General features: G+C 47.4%; 1 protein-coding gene across 3 annotated transcripts in view; it reads right to left on the minus strand.

Moving 5' to 3' along the window:
* Window positions 1-22638, minus strand: part of RPH3A (rabphilin 3A) — an 80898-nt gene that overhangs the window by 57626 nt on the left and 634 nt on the right. The window lies entirely within an intron of this gene.

A 22638-nucleotide genomic window follows, 5' to 3' on the forward strand; every position in this document is an offset into this window, starting at 1 on the left:
TGAAGGCCTACCCTAAGACTTTTGCTGGAACTATATGGAACACTCTCTTTCCATTGGAGTTGCTAAGCTCAAAGAACAGAAGCCAGGAGCTGATATTGGATACTTTAGTCACCAGGTGGAAAATGTCTGCCAAAGGATGAAAGTAGAGCTGAGAGATGGAAAGACACTGATTCCTGATGGTGTTGTTGGAATGCTAGAGCCAGCCTTACCTGAATTAATTAATTAATTAATTAATGGCAGGGACAGAGCGAGTCAGAGAAAGGGACAGATAGGGACAGACAGACAGAAAGGGAGAGAGATGAGAAACATCAATTCTTCGTTGCAACACCTTAGTTGTTCATTGATTGATTTCTCATATGTGCCTTGACCAGGGGGCTACAGCAGACCAAGTGACCCCTTGCTCGAGCCAGCAACCTTGGGCTCAAGCTGGTGAGCTTTGCTCAAACCAGATGAGTCCCCGCTCAACCTGGCGACCTCAGGGTCTTGAACTGGGTCCTCCCCATCCCAGTCTGACACTCTATCCACTGCGTCACTGCCTGGTCAGGCATCTTATTTGAATTTAATAATGGACTTTTTGGATACCATGAACCAATATATTTGTTCCAGTTTTTTTACCCCTCAAGTCAAATTTAAATTGAATTTCTGCATTGCAACTCTCTTGAATTCTTTCTGTGTCTTCATAGACCAGTTACCGGGGGCAAACAGGGATCTCACAGGCAACCAAAACAAGTTGAGGTCTGGAAAAAATACACCAGTCTTCAGCCACTCCCTGTAACACCTCCCCCGCCACCTCAGAGGCACTGCCATCCAAGCCCAGGCCTTCCAGGAGGATAGGAGACATTTGTAAAGCATCCACATCAAGTCCTGCTGAGACCCTGCACTGACAATTAAAATTCAGTGACAATAAACAGACAGCACTAATTAAAAGCAAAACTAAGTACTTAATAAGACAAATGAGGTAGCAGTATTTAAAGTCAGGATGAGAGAGCTAGTGTTAATTAAAAACAAAGACTAATTTCTTTGCCTTCTGTAAAATATATTCTGTGTGTGTGTAGAAAAGACTTAGATTTGTTCATGTAAAATATGCCACGGGAACAGACAGATTATGGGATTGGTTCTGCCTGGGGAGTCTTCCCAGAGGAGGGAAATTTGGGCTGGTCCTTGAAGGATGAGCTAGAGCAGGGGTCTCAAACTCGGGGCCCACGGGCTGCATGCGGCCCGCCGAACAATTTTGTGCAGCCCACAGACTAATCCACGAAGTTCAAAATATTTTGGATAAAATTAAGTAAGCCTAGGGGCCTACTTGTATTTTTCATTTCTCTAGCATCCTAGCTAGAGATAACAGCAGTTGTGATGCGAACTACAGTTTCTGGTCGTTTTGTGACACTGAGTAAACTGCATGTACGATTGTGCTTGTTGTACTGATTTTTTTTTGTTTTCAACTGCAGTGAGAAAAGTGTTGCGTAACAGTTTTTTGTAGACCTAGTGCGGCCCGCCGAATGGCTGTGATCTTGCTCTGCAGCCCACATGCTGAGTTGAGTTTGAGACCCCTGAGCTAGAGTGTGCAAGACATGAAGGATGGAGGAAAGGATGAGGGAACTGAGTGGGTGAAGGCTCAGAGGCTTCAATGGACAAGGGATGTGTAGGGAATGGAGGAATCCATGAGGATGGAGCCTGGGGTGATGGGAGGGCTGGAAGGAGGGGACCACAGGACTGAGAAGAGAGAGCGGCGCCAATGATGGACCTCTGTCACTGCTGGTCAGCAATGAGAGTATGTAGCATCTCTGGGACATTCCACCCAGACAGTGCCCACTTCCATTTAAATATCCAGAAGCTAAGATCACATACTTTTGCAGTCACTTACTTCAGCAAGGTGACTTAAGATATATGTTTGGGGGTCAAGCCGATTTTGCCAATTTATGAGCCTGACAAGTAGAATCACTTCCCTGAACCTCGGTTTTCTCATCTGGGCAATGGGAACAATAGGACTCACCTCAAACAGAATTATTATGTGGATTGAGTGAGATCATGTATGCAGAGTCCTTGATTCAGGGCCTGGCACAAAATATCCCCTTGTCAAGAGAAATAATTCTCAGCTATGTTTTCCTAAGGAGGTGGGAGCCCAGCAGGAAATGTCTCAGACTTTTTGTAGCTAGAGTAAGAGCATAAAGCATGGTGATGATGATTGATGGAAATAACAATAACTATGTATTATGTTAATATGATCATAACAATAGGATTGTACTAAAGCAAGGGTCACTGGTTGAGAGCTGTGGTTGTCATTAGTGCTGCAGACTAAGTATTTCTGGCTTTCTACCCTGTGATAGAACACCCTTCCCTCTGCCTGGCAAGCTGGGTGGGGGTGGCCACCTAACCTGTTTTGATCAATGAAAAGACCCCAGGTTGTAACTCTAAAGCTGGTTCTTACTTCACCACATTCATCTTTTCCTGTCTTGACAATCACGGACGTGTGAGGATGGAACCCCCTCAGTCCGGGTCCTGTGTGAGGCCCAATGCAGAGCACACACCCCTGCTAACCTACCACATCAAGGTAGTGTGAACGAGAAACAAATCTGTCGTTTCAGGCACCAAAACATTGAGGATTGTTTGTTATGAGGTACAGCCTAACCCATCCTGTCTGTGCTTACAATGGCCCAGGAACCGTGCTAAGTGTCTCAAATGCAACATCTCATTCCATATTCACATCAGCCCTAGGAAATAAGATCTTTTATTAGCTAGTTTTACAGACCAGGAAACTAAAGCCCAGAGAGGTAAAGCCATTTATCCAAGGGCACACAGCCATTAAGACACAACAGGACGTGCATTTGAAATGAATCCACAGAGGTAAACCCACGACACACACAGAAGACAGAGCATCCAGAATTGATCTCCCTAGGGAGAATGTTTCCTGCTGGGCAAGGGTTCCCCAAACGTTTTTTTCCTCCCCTGGATTATAAACCTCTCTGAGCCCCAAGTCTATAAATCCCAACACTGAACTCCAACCCACAAAAACAGACAATGTTAACACAACAGTCTGCAGGGCTCCCTGCACAGTCCAGGCAATTACCCGATTCCTTGATAAAGTGGAAACTTGCCTTTGTTGTGTTGCTAACCGAGCTTATCTTGGCACTGGCTACGTTGTGGTGAGCAAGGGAGAGAGGAAACGCTCAGGACTGATTTCTGCATTTGCGCGCACATGCACAGACACACGGCCCCAAACAGAGAAACGTGATTAGGCAGGTCTGCGTGTTAAAACGGGTGGTTTGCTTAATGGCCCCTGGCTGCCACTTAGACCCAGGTTGCAACGAAGCTCATTCTGATTAAAACTCAGCTGGAACTGACTTACCTACAGCCCTATATCTCATCATGCCATGGAGACCACACGTGTCAGCCTGATCCTCCCCGTTGCCTTAGGGACAAACTACAGATTGTCCCCCGACTTACAATGGTTTGACTTAATGATTTTTTTTACTTAACCATGGTTCCAAGGCAACACACGTAATAAATTACATCAGATCAACACTTTATTATAAAACAGGTTCTGTGTTAAGATGATTTTGCCCAGCTGTAGGCTAATGTAAATGTTCTGAGCACACTTAAGGTGGGCTAGGCTAAGCCAGTGGTTTCCAACTGCTGGTCCATATATAATCTTCACACAACATCAGGGTGGTTAATTCCTCTGTGGACTGGAATGAAATTTCTGGTGGACCGGCGGTCGAAACACACTGGGCTAAGCTGTATGTAACCCCATCGTTAAGTTGAGGAGCGCCTGTACGCAGAGCAAGAACCTGGGCAAATCACTGAACATTTCAAAGCCTCAATTTCCCTATCTGTAAAATGGGGCTGTAACAGCCTCTACTTCACAGAGCTGTTGAGAGGTTGGAGTGGAGAAGATGGGTTGGAGAAGATACTGAGGCCAGTGCTGGCATCGGGCAAAGTCACTCCAGAGGAACCTCACCCCCAAAATAACATGGGTTACAGTCTCAGGCCACGAAGGACACTTCCTGCCTCACACAGTCTAGCTATGGCCACTTCCCTGGGGTGTGGATTCTAAGAAATCTGAGACCACATCAGGGGGAAAAAAAACACACAAAAAAACCAAAAAGCTTCTCTTCATCCTCATGAATAATAGATCTTCAAGACGCGCCTCCATCCATTCCCCTCCCCCACCCAGGTTCTCCTGGCGCCAGGTGGGGGAAAGTAACAGAAATGTGAACCTCAGCCAGTGTTGGCTGGAGAACGTGAATGAACCACAAAGTTCCTGTCTCTCTCCCCATGTTCCCTGGAAACAGCCATCAGAATGTCAAGTATGGATGGAGCACTCTATAATTTACAAGGCCGTAGGTCTTCACAATCATCCATGCCGGTAGGTGTTAGGACCCTCATCACTGGCAGCTGAGAAGTGTGGAGGCTGAGAGGGGCCAAGCTGTCAGGGTTCAAATCCTAGCTCTGCCTCTTCCTAGCTGTATGATGTTGGGACAGTTACTAAACCTCTCTGTGCCTCAGTTTCTTCATATGAAAAATAGAGATTATAATAATAGTGATAAGAGCAACTTTCTCATAGGGATACTAAAGGATTAAATACGTGGCCCTGGCCGGTTGGCTCAGTGGTAGAGCATTGGCCTGGTGTGTGTAAGTCCCAGGTTCAATTTCTGGTCAGGGCACACAGGAGAAACACTCATCTGCTTCTCCACCTTTCCCCCTCTCCTTCCTCTCTATCTCTCTCTTCCCCTCCTGCAGCCAAGGCTCCACTGGAGCAAAGTTGGCCCAGGCGCTGAGGATGGCTCTATGGCCTCCACCTCAGGTGCTAGAATGGCTCCGGCCACAACAGAGCAGTGCCCCAGATGGGCAGAGCATCGCCCCCTGGTGGACATGCTGGGTGGATCCTGGTCAGGCGCATGCGGGAGTCTGTCTGACTGCCTCCCCACTTCTAACTTTGGGGAAAAAAAGGATTAAATAAGTTAATACTCCTGGCACATGGTTAGTTCTAAATAAGAAGGAATAAGTCATCTTTGTCACATCTCCAGGATATAAAGGCCAACAATAGCACTAAGCCATTCACAGACATTGGCTTGTATTACTCTTGTAAAGAAACACCACTGAATTCATTCTAAGAGAGAAAAACTGAGGTTCATAGATGTTAATTGACTTTCTCCAAGATTGACTCAGAGCCAGTAAGTAGTAGGGCTGGGAGTCAAGAAGACCTGTTTGACTTCCTCCCCCTGTCCTTCACTGAGCCCCTAAAAAATACGGAGCATCCATCCTGCTCCTGGCTCGGCACTAAGTGCTTTACTTAGCACAGTGTTATCTAACTTAATTCCCATCTCAATCATTAGCCCCATTTTATACCAGGAAACTGAGACAGGGAGGGGTTAAGTACTGACCCAAAGTCCCCAAAAGGCAGAGCCAGCATTCAAACCCCAGACATCAGAGACCATCTATCCATACACCACACAGGTAACGCATGCCCACATACACACAAAAAACGTATGTGCATGTTCAGTATCTTCCGGCTGCATCAGATAAGTCATCATTCATCCCCTGCATCCCCTGACTCAAGACTTTAGGAGAGACATCACATCAAAACTACATCTGAAGCTTAGTCTAGTTTCTCGTCTTTTCAAAGCTCCTCACTCTGGTCGGTGAAGCACTGATGTTGCATTAGGGGAAGACATGGACACACACACCTTCTCGACGTCCAGCTTCCTAGGAATCACTTTTTTAATAGTCAGGAACTCACATGAGTTGTTAAAAAGTATATGAAGACAGCAGCAGAAATGGGAAACGCAGGCTATAATTCTATTTGTATGGGGCAGCATGGCAGATTGTTAAACTGATGTCCCTCGATGAGCATGCCTTCCACATTATATAGTCTCTTCCACCCTAACTCTGTGCATGGGCTTAGTGTGTGGCCTTGTTGGGCCAATGCTATGTTCCAAGCAGAGCCTGATGAGTGCTGGTCCACTGCGGCTTGTCCTCTGGAATAGTCCTACTACTATGTTAGAAATCCAGTCTATCCATGTGGAGAAAAACTGAGGCCTCCCAGCCAACAGCCCAGCTACCACTAGACATGTGAGCGAGACCATCTTGTATTATCCAGCTTTTCCGTCTCCAGACCAGCACAAGTACCACCCAACTGATTTCAGACCAAACTAAACAACTGCAAGCAAATAAATGGTTATGTGTTAAGCCATTAACTTTTGGGGGGCTAACTGATACCAGCAGTGTGCCCTATTTTTTGCATGCCCTCCCATCTTCACTCCCCCCCCTTCTCCTCCCTGATCGCTTCCCTGGAAGACTGACTTGTATGTATCACTTTAATCAACTCCCTTGCCCTCTGGCTTCTGTTTGGATTTAGCCCATGGAGAGCCCTAGGAGAGACTGGATGGAGAAGAGTGAGGTGCGGGCTTGCTCTCTGCAGTCGCCACGGACTGGTGTCATCCCTTGACAAAGGTCACAGCTCTGGTCAAGATGCCCTCTCCTACCACCACATGCCCAGATCACCCCTTCAGGACTAGGGCTGGTAAAAGTTCCCCACCATTGCTAGCCCCACAGTGCTTCACTAACCATGGCTGGTTTTCCTTAATTCTGTCCATAATTTTGTCCCTCTTAAAAACTCCTTAGTATACACAATGTTGAGTTGCCATCTGTTTCCTGCTGGGATCCCCATTGACACGGGCAGTGGCAACAGTGCATGTTTTCCATGGAGACAGAAAACAACAATAACAACAGACTTAGCACCCTCATTCCTGAGAAAGGTTGGGCAGATGTCAGCAGAACTGTGGCCAGAGCTGTGGTTCAGGACTATACACAGCGTCATGAGTACTTTATGCCTTGTAGTGAGTACAAGGGTGTGTGTGTGTGCGTGTGTGTGTGTGTGTGTGTGTATAAAATCAGTAACTGGTGCATTTCCTACCAGTTGGAACCCATCAGCCACATATGACCTGACATTTTCTCCCAAGCTTCATGCAGCAGAAGCTACTGGAATGTATGGAATGGTCTTGAGGAAACTTTTATTATCCTCTGAAATGTTCTTGTGCCTATATTTAACCCCTCAAAACTCAGATCAAGTCTTACTCGACCCATAATGTCTTAAGCCACCGTTCTTCCTTAATTTTTAATGTACAAACCAGAAACTTAGGGCTCAGCCTCCCATTGTTCCCAGAAATCATTCTCCATAGGCTGAAAGTTCCATGGGGGGGATGGGAAGTGGGCATCTGCTCCTCCCTCTCTTGGTACCAACAGTCCAATTTTCTTTTAAGAAGTCATCCTTTCTCTAGCGCAACCCACGGTGTTCTCTTAGGGCTGATCTCAACTCTCAACTCTAGGGAGGGGATGGGGGTCACATGACCCGACCTGGCCAGTCAACATATTCCCCTCTTCTACATATAATCGATTCAAAGTTAAATAAGTTACCCAAGGGAACCCAATTAGACTCAAATCTGGAGCTTTTGTTTAGTATCTTAGGAGGAAAGTTCTTTCTCTTTTTCCCCTGCCGGGCTGAAGCTGGTATAAGACAGACTTGGACTTGATGGGGTTTGACCAGGAAGAGAAAGAGAAAGCTGGAGAGTAAGACCGTCCCAGAAGAAAGCAGAACTAAGAAATGGTCAGAATCCATTCCTAACACTATTGTTGAGCCTCCGGATATAGTCATGCCTTGGCTATCTTGTGGGCTCTTTGATTACATGAGCCAATTAATGTTCTTTTGTATCACTGGAACTAGTTTGAGTTGGGTTCACAATCAATATAATCCTGACACACACACACACAGAGTCAGTTCTCATTACTTGCAAATTCCATTTTTGCACATTTGCCCACTCCCTAAAATTTATTCTTAACCCCAAGGCAAATCTTACAGCACTTCCATGGGTATTTGTAGACCCACACAGAGCATCCAAAAAACTGAGTTGCCCAACGTACATGTTAGCAGCTCAGTCCAATGGGTGGGCTTCTGCCTCTGTGGGGGCTCTCATAATATAAACAAGTCTCTTTTTTGAGGTCTGTGTAGTGTCACGTTAGTCACATTTCTGTTGGTTATTTTGATGTTTAAAATGACCCCTGAACACAGTGATGAAGGCTGTCCGCTGTCCTTAAGGGCAAGAAGTCTGCGATGTGCCCCATGGAGAACATACATTTGTTAGATAAGCTTCGTTACATCATGAGTTATAGTGCCGTTTGCCATGAGGTCAGTGAGAATGAACCAATAATAGATATTGTGATGGATTTAAGGTTTGTGCCCCCCTGCCCCAAATTCATATGTTCAGACTCTACCCTGAAACGTGGTGGAATTAGCAGGTGGGAGGCCTTTGGGAGGTGATGGGACGAGATGGCCTCATGAGCATGAGACCCTCCCAATGGGCCAGGTGACTTTGTAAGAGTCATGAGAGAGCGAGAGAGTTTGCTTACTCTCTCTGCTCTCCGTGTGAGGACAGAACAAGAAGTCAGCAGTCTACACTTCCATGACTTCTTGTTTTCCGTATCATGTCAGAGTGATCTGTGTACTAAACTCAATGGCTGCCATCTTGTTTGTACTTCTTCAATTGTTTTTTCAGTTGATAGGCTCTGCAGATGACTTTTATGAAAGAGAAAATTTTTTAATGTCATCGTCAATTTACATATAATGAATTTCACTGAGATATATCCATTTGGTTTTACTAGGTTTAGGAGTAATTCCTCAGAGACACCCTCAGTTTATTAGGACTTTCAATTTAACTGTCCAATATAACAGTATTCTTCTTCTAAGCTTCTAATGTAAAAGATTCTTCGAAAAAGAGAAAAAAATGTTTCAACTTCCAAAGGTTTATTTTCTCAAATTTGTAAAACCCCCCCCAAATTGTTACCATGTGATTAAATATAATCATAGCTAAAAAAAAAAAATCAGCAGTCTGCCATCCAAAGTGGTCTCTCATCGAAACCTCGCCATGCTGGTACCCTGATCTCAGACTTCCAGACTCCAGAACCATGAAGACTAAATTTCTATAATTTGTAAGCCACCCAGTCCAAGGTAGGTAGATTGTTATAGTAGCCTGAATGGACTAAGACATACATACAATAAGGCGCCTTTAACCAGAAACACACATAAAACAAAAGGGTACGTAGGGATTGGTTAGTAGAGTGTGGTCAGCTCTTTGATACTCTAAATATTTCACGGTAGCATCTCTCATAAGCTTCACTATTTACCTGCAAGTCCAGGAAGATGGGAGGTTTAGGTCCACTTTACTGGTGCCAAAAATGAGGACCCATGAGGTAAGATGAGTTGCCAAGGCACGTGGGAGGTAAACAGAGGGGTTACCTTAGAACAAAGGGTCACATCCCTGACTACACCCTTCAGTCACTGGGGCCAGGCAGCAAGAGTTAAAAATGCAATTCCAGGATCCCAATCAAACCAACTAAAGAAGGTAGTTGTGAGCCCTGGTTGGTGGCACAGCAGATATTAATAGAACATCTTCCCAGAGTGCCGTAGTCACCAGCTCGATCCCAGGGCCACTGGTTCGAGCTCTGGTCAGGGCACATATGAAAAACAACCAATGAATGCACAATTAAGTGGAACAACAAGTTGATGCTTCTCTCTGTCTCTCTCCCTTCCACCCACCCACTCTCTCTTTCTCTCTCTCAAAAAAAGGGGGGCTGGCCGGGTAGCTCAGTTAGAGCATTGTCCTGATATGCCAAGGTTGCTGGTTTAATCCCCAGTCAGGGCACATACAATGATGTTTCTCTCTCTCTCTTTCTCTAAAGTCAATTAAAAAAAAAGGTACCCATGATGGGTACCCACATCATACTTTTCAAAAGTCTTCCTGGTGTTTATATTGTGCAGCCAGGGCTGAGAACAACCAGCTTAGAATCATGTGCCCCAATCCACACCCTCTTTGGTTCCCGTCCCTCCTGCTAGAGCATCTTAACCTTGAATGTGCATCATCTGAAAGTCTCATGAAAGACTATACTTTCAGGGATCATTTCTATAGTTTGAAAGTCTCGTGAGAGCAGACTGATGCCTACTTCCCAGCTTCAGAGTTTCTGATTCGGGAGGTCCGGGACAGAGCCCGAGACGTTGCATTTCTAGTCAGATCTAGGTAATGCTGACACTGCTGGTCTGGGGACCATCCTCAGAGAACCAATGCTTTATGCAAGTCTAGAAAAATCAGAACCCAGGAGACCCAGCTTCCTGGTTCTCAGCTTCCCTTCTGCCGGCAGCACTCTCTTGTCCCGAGTCAGAGCAAATAACTCTGGGGTGTGCTGTTCCGTGTGAACATAAATCCAGGGAGGCTAGCAGTAAGCTGAGGGCATTTAGACTTTTCCTTCTCTTAGTTCTCTCCTTTGAAAAATAATCCACCACTTAAGAGACTGACCCTGAGCATCTGCTGCTGCTTCTTCCCCACGTGGCCCAAACCCTTCTTCTGCAATGCAGGTCTCCTTAAATATTGAATAAGTCTGCTGCTCCACCAGCTGCCCGGGCCAGGACTGAGGGAATGGTGATATTGACAAAGGCTGAATGTAATTAATCAGGTTGAAAAGATCAGGCTGCTGAGCTGGTTTTAGAAAAGACTCACTTTCTTCTCCATCAACATCTCTGGCGCCTCCACACCTTCCTTGTCCATCCTCCGCCCTCTTCTAGGGCTTAAGATCTTTTTTTTCCATTTCATTGCTTTTGCTGTTTAATGAGCCATTAGGTGAGTTAGAGCAGCCTGGGAAGTGGGTTAGCTATCGAACAAGAGCAAGGAGTAATAGATGGACACGATCAGGGATCAGGTGCCGTGGAATACAATGCACGAGGCATACGATGGTGAAAGAAACAGTCAAATATTCCTGTTCTGGTGGAGCTGACATTCTAGTGGGCATGGGGGGGGGTAGGCAACAAACAAAATAAATAATATAGGTACAGTATCCCATGGATCTAAGTGCTAGGGAGGGATATGAAATAAAGAAGGAAGAAGTCAGATTCTTGAGTGGGGGTGCCATTTTAAATAAGATGATCAGAAAAGGCCTCCCTGAGAAGGGGATGTTTGAATAAAGGTCTAACGGCACTGAGGCAGTGCACAGAGGGTGGAGAGTGGTAATAGGACCCCGTCTAGAATGTTGAGCTCTGAGATTTCATCACCATCACCATCAAGATAATAACTAATGTTCATTGAGCACCTCTCATGCACCATTCCTGTTCCAACCAAAGGCTACAAATGTATCTTGACTTGTTAAAATCCCAAGACAACCGATGAGGCAGATGTCATTGTTGTGCCGTTTTCCAGATGAGAAGACTGAGGTACAGGGAGATTTAGTAACTTCCTCAAATGCAGCAGTAGAGCTGGGATTTAAACCCATGTAGACGGAGCTTTCTCCCTCCACTCTCATCTTCCATATTTTCAAGGAAGGGTCCCACACCATAGTCAATTGCTGAACAAAATCTCTCTCTCATGGGGGTCCCACTGTCCTCCTTCTTTATTTTTTATTTTTTATTTTTTTATTTTTCTGAAGTTGGAAACAGGGAGGCAGTCAGACAGACTCCCGCATGCACCTGACCGGGATCCACTCGGCATGCCCACCAGGGGGTGATGCTCTGCCCATCTGGGGTGTCGCTCTGTTGCAACCAGAGCCATTCTAGTGCCTGAGGCGGAGGCCATGGAGCCATCCTCAGCACCCGGGCCAACTTTGCTCCAATAGAGCCTTGGCTGCGGGAGGGGAAGAGAGAGACAGAGAGGAAGGAGAGGGGGAGGGGTGGAGAAGCAGATGGGCGCTTCTCCTGTGTGCCCTGGCCGGGAATCAAACCCGGGACTCCTGCACGCCAGGCAGATGCTCTACCACTGAGCCAACCGGCCAGGGCTGTCCTCCTTCTTTAAAGGGAGTCAGTGCCACACCACGGCCCTGCAGGTACCACCAACCTCACCTCACACTGGGCTCCTCCACCCTGGTGCTCCAGCCATGCTGGCTGTCTTTCAGATCCTTGAATGCCACACAGAGCCTTGGCACATGTTGTTCTCATGGCCATGAATGTTCTTTTCTCCTCTCTTTACTCAGTCACCTCTTATTCATCCTTCAGCTCTCAGCTTAAATGTCATTCCCTCAGGGAAGCCCTCCCAGATTAGGTCAGATTTCCTTGTGACAAGCTCATAGATCTGTGTTTCCCTCTTTAAAAGCCTTAACTCAGGTTCTATCTACACATCCATATGTACGGTTACTGATTCATGTCTACCTCCTTCAGAGAAAGTACCACATCGAAATTGTCTACTACACTCCAGCACCGAGCACAAATACTATAAATGACCAAATAGAAGACAAGGATCCCTCCAACCAAATATTCCTCAGAAAACAGAAATTCACCTTTTATCCAAGTCCTTAAAAATTTCTCACACTGTCCAGTGTTTTTCATCACCTCTCTCAATTTACTTTACTTTGAATAACAAAATCGTTTATGTCAATTCTTGCCGAACTTTTCAACGATCAGGCAGCTCCCAGGGGTATCCCTTCCTTTTCCCATTCTCCAACAGGAGATATTTTCAGTAGATTGACTTTTACTAACATCATACAATTTACCTTACTTTTCTGGTTTGTTTGTTCATTATTTTTTAAATATATAGAAATAGCAGAAAAAAATGTTTTCATGGATTGCTTCTTTTATATATTGTAAATTTTAAGTATGTGTGTAAATACAATTAACGAATCAAATATTATAAATGAACATTTGACCATTTCATCTAAATTCCTAGTAGTTTTTTTGTTTGTTTGTTTCCTTCCATTTCCTAATAGGTTATTTATTTAAGCCTGGCAAAGATTTTGTGAGAGTCAGAAGGGGATTGATCATTTTATTGGGAAAATGTGGAAATTGAAGGTCCATCTTGTATCTGGGGCTATCCGACCTTCGTAGTCATAGATGGGCAATAAATATTTATCGAATGTTGAAGGGGGACCAAATTACAGTGCAAAGGGGACTAGACAGTCACTTTTGGGCTTAGCCCCCTAACAAAAATGAACTAGGACTTTTAGCCTCATGCACTTGCCTCTTAATGTGCACTTAATTATTAAGAACCACGCTTTGTCTTAGGAATTTAATTTCTGCAGTTTGGCTCCAGAAGACAAAATAATTATAAGTGACAGGAGTCAGGTCTAAGTCAACATCAGGAAGGACAACCATGCTAACAGGACCTGTGTGACATGCACAGGTGCCTTCGTAGGTGCTGAGCCCCCTCGCAGGAGGCATTCAAGCCCATTGCCCAGGGAGTGGCAGAGAATATTCACCCACCAGGAAAAGCAGCACCCCCCACCCCACCCCAAGCCCAGAGTGACCCACGGGCCGACTGCATCTGAATCATCATAAATTCTTTATACTGCAGATCCCTGGGCATGACTCCAAACCTCCTGAGTCAGAATTCCTGGGGATGGGCCTAAACAATGTTATTCTAAAAAACACCCCAGGAGAGTCTAGCATGCTCTAAAATTTGACAACCACTGAGGTTAGTGCTTGGACAAAAGTATCTCCAAGGCATCTGACTATCTCAGATGAGTAAAATTCCTTCCAAGTTTGTTATTTTTACTTGCTAAGGAAGGGCACTGATTAAAAAACAAAACAACAACAAAAACTACCATTGACAAATTCCAACATTTTTTTTAAAGAATATATTTTAACATGAAATGAGCAAAAAAAGAAATACATGATGTCAGGCCGAGGGAAAGTCTGTCCTAGGAAAACTTAGTTGGCAACTGAAGTAGGTAAATGCCTGCTTTTCCTCCACTCACCAGGGCCATGGGAACTTTGTTACAGGTCAGATCAGAGTTTGGAAACCATTAGTGTAAGCAAGTAACCTTCAAGAGCCCCCTCGAATCTAGGAAGATGCAAAGATCTGAAGACAAGTTTGTATTGGCTGCTAAGAAGTAATGATAATAGTGACGATGATGTCATCTTGGGAGCTCTGTGCACATGAACCCACTTGATCCTTACGAGAACTCGGCAAAATACATTTTTACTAATAACCACATCCCCGTTTTACAGTTGGACAAAACTGAGGTGCATTCAGGGAGCTTTGGTAACCAACAAGGTCTGCACAGCTTGAGGGGGGTGAAGGGGGGATTTGAACCCAATGAGTCTGGCTCTCAATGCTGAGCCCCTAACTGCTATGCGTATGACCAAGAACTCAGGCCTGACAACGCCTGGCACACATACAACCTCCACTTGAGCCAACCAACTTCTGGGGTTGAGGGACAGAACAAGGTCCAGAACGTTCACTGATGGCACAAGCAGAGGGGTAGGGACAGAAACTGAGAGGGATCCCAACTTCCAAAAAAGCATGAGAACTAGCCTACAGAACCCTGTTTGTCTACCGTGGAGCCCCCTCCCCGCCCCCCAGCTCACCAGTGTGGCATCAGCCACCTGCTGGTGGCCACATGTTTCGTGGCTTGAAGCAGGCGTGGCATCCACTTGCACCCACCTGGCCATGCTCACAGCCCGAGCACCTGGAGCCCACCAAGAAGGACCCTCAGGCCACCAAATTAACCATCTGCTTTTCCCAGCCTGCCTGTGACTATCCTTTTATCTCTTTCTGTTAGATTTACACTTTGTCATTGGCATGGTGAACCTGCCTTGCTTCAGAGTGTTGTAGCTTGGCCATTGTCATCCCTGAAGGCTAAATCTTTCTCTGCTCCTTAACTCGCCATGTGACCTACAGGGCTTAGCTCCTTCATCTGTAAAATAGAAGTAATAATTTAATAAAGTAATTTAGTATAAGAAAAAATTTAAGTCCTTTATAATAATAAACAACTAAAGTTTATATAGTACACCAAGAACGGGGCACCAGGTGCTTCATATATCTATATATTAACTCATGGGATCCTCGTGGCAACTCTATGAGGGAGGTACTGTTATTATTCCCATCTTACAGGTGAGTGAAGTGAGGCCAGAGAGGCCAAATAACATCCCCAAAGGCACAGGCTGGCAAGGAGCAGAGCCAGCATCCCAAGGTCTGGAGGCAGAGGCTCTGCTTCTAATCACTGGGCAGACTGCCTCCTACCGGTCAGTACTCGCCAGTCCTTCATCAGAATGACATTTATGCTTTCGATTCCGGAGGAGCTGAAGACTGGAAACCCATTTCTGCAAAGCTCTATGTTATAAAGAAGCATTTCACAACAGCCCTGAACCATAAGCAAAGTGGTGATTGATTATTATCCCGTTTTACAGAGCAGAGAAATGAGGCCCTGGGAGGTTCATTTCCCTGCTGTGAAAATTCAGTATTTGACTTTGGTGTCCAAAAGATCTGAGTGAGTTCCTGAATCTACCCTTTACTGACAATGTGAATTTGGGGAACCGAGACCTCTCTGCTGTCTGTAGCCTCAGAGTCCTGGTCTAAAATGGGCACAATAATAAGGCTTCCTTCCCAAGGCTTTGTGAGGATCCAAAGAGATCACTTCCATAAATTTGATATGCAGGGTCTAGCCCCCCATGACTGCCCTGTGACTCGGTGGACAAGCCTTGACCCATTCACTTCCTGTACCAAACCACAGCTCTAGGATGCAATTACCCTGTGGCACAGCTGAGCCTGAACCCAAACAGAGAGACTCTTATTAGCTCAGAGCGGGCCTTCTAGCAAGGGGGAGGAATATTGAAAGCAGGTGGGGAGTGCCCCAGGGAATCAGAGACCACCCATATGGTCTGTGTCAACCAGAAATGACAGCCCTGTGGTGTCCCATTGGATAAAGGCCCCTATCACAGAACTGCTACCATGACAACCAAGAGAGAATTTCCCAGGGCTGGTGCCTGCTCAATCCCAGGGCCTTGGGGAGGCCTCTGTGGCCACCTGGGGACCCCCACTACCAGTCTCTGGAGCTTTTTACCCTCTGAGAATATTCAAGGTCAAGGTGAGTCTTTTGTAGCCACCAGTCTGTATCAAGAGGCCACATCAGTGTTGGAGGAGGAGACCTAGGTCCCAAGGAGTGCACACAGCTGACCGCGTGCCTGCCTGGGGAAGGGGACCAGGGTCTCTCCACATAGAGGGAGAAGTGACCAGATAATTAAAAGTGAAACAGAGAATAAACACTGAAAAATTGAGAAAGCAGCCCGCCAGGATCAATGATGGTCATGCACCAGGGAATGAGAAGAAAGAATAACTCACCTCTCAGATCCTTGTGCCAAAACAAAAAGTCCACGCTGATCTAACAAGCAGAGGAGTCCCCCGTGGGAAACAGAGGTGACAGACGAGGCCAGCTCCCCTCACATTATAATCAGAAGCAAAGCCCACTCCTGTCACCAACGTGGGAGAACGATTTCCTTCTCCCTGGGCATTTCTTCCCAAGGCACGTATGCACCATTTAGAAGAGGACACACCCCCAAACCCCTCTGCAGATAACCTGGAGGCTGGCCCTGGCCAGATAAACCCTTCCAAGGGAAAGAGGGGGAAAAAAAGGCTAAAGAAACAGCAGTGTGTCCCTTTCTGAATGGCAGAGGAGGTGTGTCGCTGGTCTGCACATTGAGTTTCCCACATGTCATTTGGCACATGCTGATGTCTCCCTCTGGCCTGGGCTGGCCGGCTAGGGTGAACAACAGGGAGGTCTCTAATGATCAGAGGAAAAACTGCAAATGTCAGAAGCTTACATCTGCAACCCTATCCAACAGCCTTTCCCACCATTGGCAGACCGTTGGGAGAAAGACGTGGCCAGATGCCCCAGCCTTCCAGTGGTTTCTTCACCTTCACCAAGTTCCAGTGCCCTGCTTAAAGCTGACAGATGAACTCAGCCACCCAGTGACAGAGGGAAGAGCCAACAGGTGGAGAGGCCAGGGCCCAGGGGCCCGACCGTGGGACAGAACGGATCACACAGGTACTTTCTGCCGGCATCTTGCAAGGTCGGCCTCCTGTCGCACTTGGAGAAATCGTCTCTCTTTTCCAGCGGCCCAGAACGCCGCCCCACCAGGACGGCTGGCACCAGAACCCGCTTACATAATCTGTTTGCTACTGAAAGCAGCTTCCATTCACAAGTCGCTGCTTGTCATTGTGTAGGTGCATTAAAGAGGAAAGAAAGAAAAAAAAAAACGATGAAAAAAAAAAGGAGGCTGAATGAACTCACTCAGATTAAATTGAGAGACGAAGCAATTCCCCTCCCACCCCCACCCCCAACTTTCCAAATAAAAGCCTTCACAAACCAAGCGCAGTTCTGCTGTAGTCAGATGAGTGTCCTGTTGTTGATTCATTGGGGAGGGGTGGGCACCGACCCTAGCTTCCTGAGGCCTGTCATCCTGCTCACTAGCCGGATTGCTAAATCAGAGTCTGACACAGCTCCATTACAATGAGATTTAAGCATGCATTAAGTCATTATAACTAATGACAGCAAAGCAGTCCCTTCGAGGCAACCACGGTGACATTGCACAGAGCAGCCTGGTGCCTCGGCACTGCGCTGTCATCTGCCCCATTTCCCTGGCCCTACTGGGATGCTGAGTTGAGTGAGCTAAGAGGAGTGTGAAGGCCTGGCCAGGGTCCCCTTGTCAAGAAAGCTGCTCCTGGTCAGATAGCTGCCTTGTCTCAGAGCTATCTGATAACCTAAGTGCCTGGGTCCTGCCTGGGAAGGAAGTGACTCCCTACGCTCAGCACACACTCTTGTGAAAACTGAGGACATGAACACTGCAGAAAGTATACTGTCTGGGAGGCTATGGGCCTGATTGCTATTCTGCTCAGCTCCTTAGGGAACGATGGGGAGGGAGAGAGCTTGGGCAAGAAGTCTGAGGCTCCCAAAACACCCAGAACAGTTATAACTAACGCCTGGAAAAGTGTTTTGCATTTAAAAAAAAGAAAACTCCTTTATCTATAGCAGAGGAGACTTGTGAGTACACAGGTCCCAGGGCCCCGCACTCAGAGTCTCTGATGGCACAGGGACAGGGTGCAACCCAAGAACTGGCCTTGGGTTCTCTTGGGGCAGCTAGAGATTTTTATCCCCCAGCAAAATGTATTTCCGGTAACATTCACCTTTCTCTGCCTTTTGCTCTCTCTCTTTTACCTGCAAGATCAGTATCTGCAAACTCCACTTCCCCTTCCAACAAAGCTCTCCCTCACTTTTTTGGAAAGCATTTTACGACTCCTCTTCCTTAAGGTATGAATGACTCAAAGGAAGGCTGGAGGCACCACCCCACCCAAAGCACCTGCTCATGATCCAAGAACAAAGCCTAAAGACAAACAATGAAATGTTATTGTTGGAATTCAGACATCAGTGGGCTCAGTGTTTTAGGGTGACTAAGTACTACCCCCTCTGAAAGATCACATTTTATAAGTAGACAGTTTAAGTACCAAAGGGATTGTGCTGTTGTCATCATTTTATTCCCAGTACCCACCCTGATGCCATGCATACTGTTAAGTCCTCAATAAACGTGCAACACATGAATAAATGCCAATGAATATTCCAGCAGGAGGAGAGAGAGGCCTGTGGGTTGCCAGTAGGAGATCTGAGGTGAAAATCAAGTCCTTCCAAACTTCCCCAATGACTCATCATAATCAGCACTGAGCGCCTACTGCATTCAGGCCTCTGTCTGGACCATAGGCCAAGTCAGCCCCCAGATGAACTGTCTACTAGTCAATCAATTGACATTGCATTCATTCATTCATTCATTCATTCATTCATTCATTCACCCATTGCCGCACTGTGTGCCAACCCTGACTCCGAAAGTGGGGATGGCACAGCCTTGGCCTTAAAGAATCCCGCCTTGTGGCACCTGCAGGAGTGAGAGGAAGCTCGGGTTTCCTAGCAGAAACGCACTGACTGAGCTGGTGAGTGGGGATGAGTCAGCAAAAGCTCCCCAGGATTCAGAGGAAAAGAAGACTCGGAAGAGCGCAGGGGGTTCCCCCCTGGAGCTCAGCCTGCAGCGCCTGCTCCGCACACTCACAATGGCTCTGGTTCTGGCGCCTCACAGCTTTGAGGAAAGGAGGTGCTATACTCATTTCATGGATGAAGAAACTGAGGTCTGGAGACCTCCAGCAACTACATAAAAACCAATTAGGGGATCAGTGGGCAGGCAGTCTCCTGTCTCCAAGCCGCGTCCTCTCTCTTCTGGGTCCCACAGCTGCATGGCTAGCAGGAAGGATTCACCTACCTTCCCGCCCTCTCCCTGATCTTGTTTGGGTCAGGGTAATTTCACTGGTACCACCACCAACACCATCCCCATGACTAACATCTGTTGGACACGTACTCCTTGCCGGGCTCAGGACAAAGCACTTTGCAAGTATTAACTCTTAAAATTCCTAGAATTCCCCATTCCCACTTCACAGGTGGAAAACTTGAGACCCAGAGAGGTGAAGTGGGGCAAATAGAAAGTGCTAGAACCAGGATTGACAATATACCCCAAAGCTGTTTCCAGAGCCCACACACTCTTGGCCACCACACCGAACCACCTTAACATGCCTGAGGAAACCGAGTCTCAGAGAGGTTAAGGGTCTTGCCTGAAGTCACACAGCAAGGAAGCACTGGGGTCAGGATTCAAACTCAGGTCCAGCTGCTCCCAGAGTCCGCAGGGCAGCCCCTGGAGGCTCAAACGGCAGATGGGGTGGGAACAGGAAGAAGACGGCTGCCGGGCCTCCTCCACTCCCAGTACATAGAGGATCTCTGTCCTGGGAGCCAGCTAAATAATTGAAGCCCATTCGCTCCTGGGTCCTGGGTCCTGGGGCTATTTTTATCACAGGTTACAGCCACAGTGCTTAACCGAAATCAACCAGCTCCTCATCGTCTTCGCATCAGTTGCCGATTTGCCTGCATTTATGACCAGCTCCCCACTCAAAGCGGAAAGAGAGCAGAAGACGGGTCCATATGTCATGGTGGTTTTTATTAGAAAGCCACAAACTCTCTCTGACCCATATACAGAGAGAGAGAGAGACAGAGAGGGGCAGTGAAATAAAGTATAAATACCATATGCTGCAAATCAGCCCCGAGCAGCCGCCCTGACCAGAGGCACAGCCCGCACACCAGCTGGGATGGGTGGGAGTAGCGAGGAAGGGAGAAACAGAGCAAGCCGGCAGACTGACCTTCCAGGCCACCCTTGTGGGACTGCACAACCCCTGGCCACTGCCTCTTTTCTCTGAGTGAGCAAGGGGATGTCCACGCTTGTCTCTACGGCTCTGGTTCCCTGCAGTCAGCCCGGGCTGGAAGGTGCTACTGTCCCTCCTCCCCGTCCCAGGCTGGGGGGCCAGGAGAGGAGTGGAGTGAGGGGAGGATGCCTTGTCTTCAAGATGGTAGATTTGTAAGCTGCTGTGCCGTGACTTACTGTGTGGTCTTGGGAAAGTTGCTTTCCCTCTCTGGGCACCCATCCCCCCGCCCCCCAAAAAGGGGTTAGACTAGATCAGAGGTTCTGGACTTGAGGTGCTCAGATGGGCATGAGGGAGGGCCCATAGACCCCCTGAGCTTGTGTGTCTGAGTTGAATATGCTTCTCTTCAGAGTAGAGGTTCACAAAGAGGTCCTTGTTGTCACCCCTGGGGTAAGTGCCTATAGGGCCTTCATATGCTGCTAAAGCTGTATGTCTGTGCATCTGACTGTGCCGTACAGAAGGCAGAGCCCTCTCCACCTGAGCACAGGATTCCAGGAAGCTACCGAAGTTCTCACAGGAGACCCCCACCCCACTCCAATCCACCCCAAGCAGTGACTCCTCAACACATGTGATGCATCCCCAAAGATAGTGCTAACCCTTCCCAGAAGCATGTGCTCACGCACACACACTTAGCCCCTAGCCACAGCACCTCAGAGCTGGAAGGGTCCTTGGAACAACTCCCACATTGCCCAGGTGAGGAAACTGAGCACCGGGAAGGGGGCAGAGCTGGGGCCAGAACCCTGGTCTCCTGCTCCAAGTGCAGGGCTCACTCCAGAAGCGTCTGTGTCCCTCTGCCTGGCGCACCACAATGCACCATTTCAGATGTGATGGTGGAGGAGGGAAGGCTGCCTCTTGGATCTTAGCCACCCCCAAGGAAGCAAGGCTGGGAGGCAGCTAGGAGATGCTTAAAAAGCACCCAGATGTGGACAACCCAGTTCTGACTACCTCAGCTGAGCTGACATGCAGCACATGGCTGAGCCAGTCATTAAAATATAAAAACACTCTTGTGCCAGACTCAGTGTGATGTTGCACTGAGGCCGCTGGGGCTCCCTTGGTCCTCCCCCAGTCCACTCCAAGTCCTCAGAGGCTAACACTCAGCACTGCAGGGGGCCCCTACAACCCCCCACTCCAGGGCCCCAGCCATGGTCCTGTCTGACCAGTCAGTGCTGAAGATCCGTATACTAAATATTACCATGGCCAGATCTGTGGCTCCTTATTTGAACCAAATTTCCTCTCGTTCGTCTTTTATACTTGAGGCTTCCAGGGGAGGAAACTAAGGAAACTTCTTCATCCTCAAGGTCACCCAGTGAAAAAAGACTGGGCTTTGAGGACCAAAAACTTGGGCACTAACCACTGAGGTACCTTCCCCTCTACCTCACATGTCCTGCCCAAGCAGGCACATGCCCTGGAGCTAGAGAGAATGACTGAGTGGGCCCTACTTGCATCCCAGGCTTGCCAGCCTCTGATATTTAATTCCTCCCACCTCCAAGAACAAGAAATTCAAGAGGAAATCCTTGGAAATGCGGAAGACTGAAGCGACCCCTGAGATAATAGCAAAGATGCTAAAAATAAGAACATTCATTTCCAGAAAGGGAGATGTAATCAAAGCAGGAAGCAAAGAGAAATCCTCTTTTGATAAGTCACAGCTTAGCAGCAAAGACATTTTAAAATTAAATGTGAGTTTTTGGATTCACTTGCAAAGGACCTCCCCTTGGCACTAACAGGTTGGTGCAGGTTTATCCCATCCGGATGTCAGATAAAGAAATTACAGCAGGGTATGCTCTGCCCTGGAACAGATCTGAAGCTAGAGCTTGGAGCCCTTCCCCAGAATCAGAACAAGCCCTGTTCCCTCTGTTCCCTACTCTGAGACAGGCTCGAGGATGGAGCCTCCCAGGCTGGTGCCAGCATGCACCCCCTCATGCATCACTTACAGGTTACACCACCTGTGAAAATAAAACATCGTCTGCTCAGCAGGCAGCTGGCTGCTCCCCTCTGGCTTGCCCAACCACTCATTCTGAGAAAAATGTGGTCATTTCATGGCTCCCAGGTCTCTCATCTCAGGAAGCTTAAAACAGCCAAGCTTGCAAAAAGCACCACAATTAAATTACTCAGCTAGCCCTGGAAGATGGTACAATCTGAGCCCGGTCCTAGGCAAGCCTCACCTGGTGTGCCAAGATGAACCTAGGCAAGGGTTAACCTTCCAGCTTCAGGTGCCCCTCTCCCATCCTTGTCCAAGATGCCCACCCACTAGATCAGGACACCCAGAGACCCTCCATGCCTGGCTGGCCAGCCCCACGAAGGGTTAATTCACTCACAGAGAACTGCGGGCTACTTTCAACAGCTTCTGCTGCAAAGGAGAGGACAAATTGGGCAGAAGCCACAATTTTTATCACAATGCCTAAAACAGGAGCTTCTTTTATGCCCTCCCTGGACAAAGCCAAAATCTAATTTGGCTTTGGGGTGCTGCTTGGGTGATCAAACACTGCAGAATGTGGGCAAATAAACGTGGTCACTCCTCAACACCCCTTCCCTCCTCCCTACCCTTCACCCCTACCAGCTTATGTGTACACCTCATCACAACTGGATTCCAATATTCCCAGCCCAT

The sequence above is a fragment of the Saccopteryx bilineata genome, chromosome 2 (assembly GCF_036850765.1).
Source record: "Saccopteryx bilineata isolate mSacBil1 chromosome 2, mSacBil1_pri_phased_curated, whole genome shotgun sequence".
NCBI lineage: Eukaryota > Metazoa > Chordata > Mammalia > Chiroptera > Emballonuridae > Saccopteryx > Saccopteryx bilineata.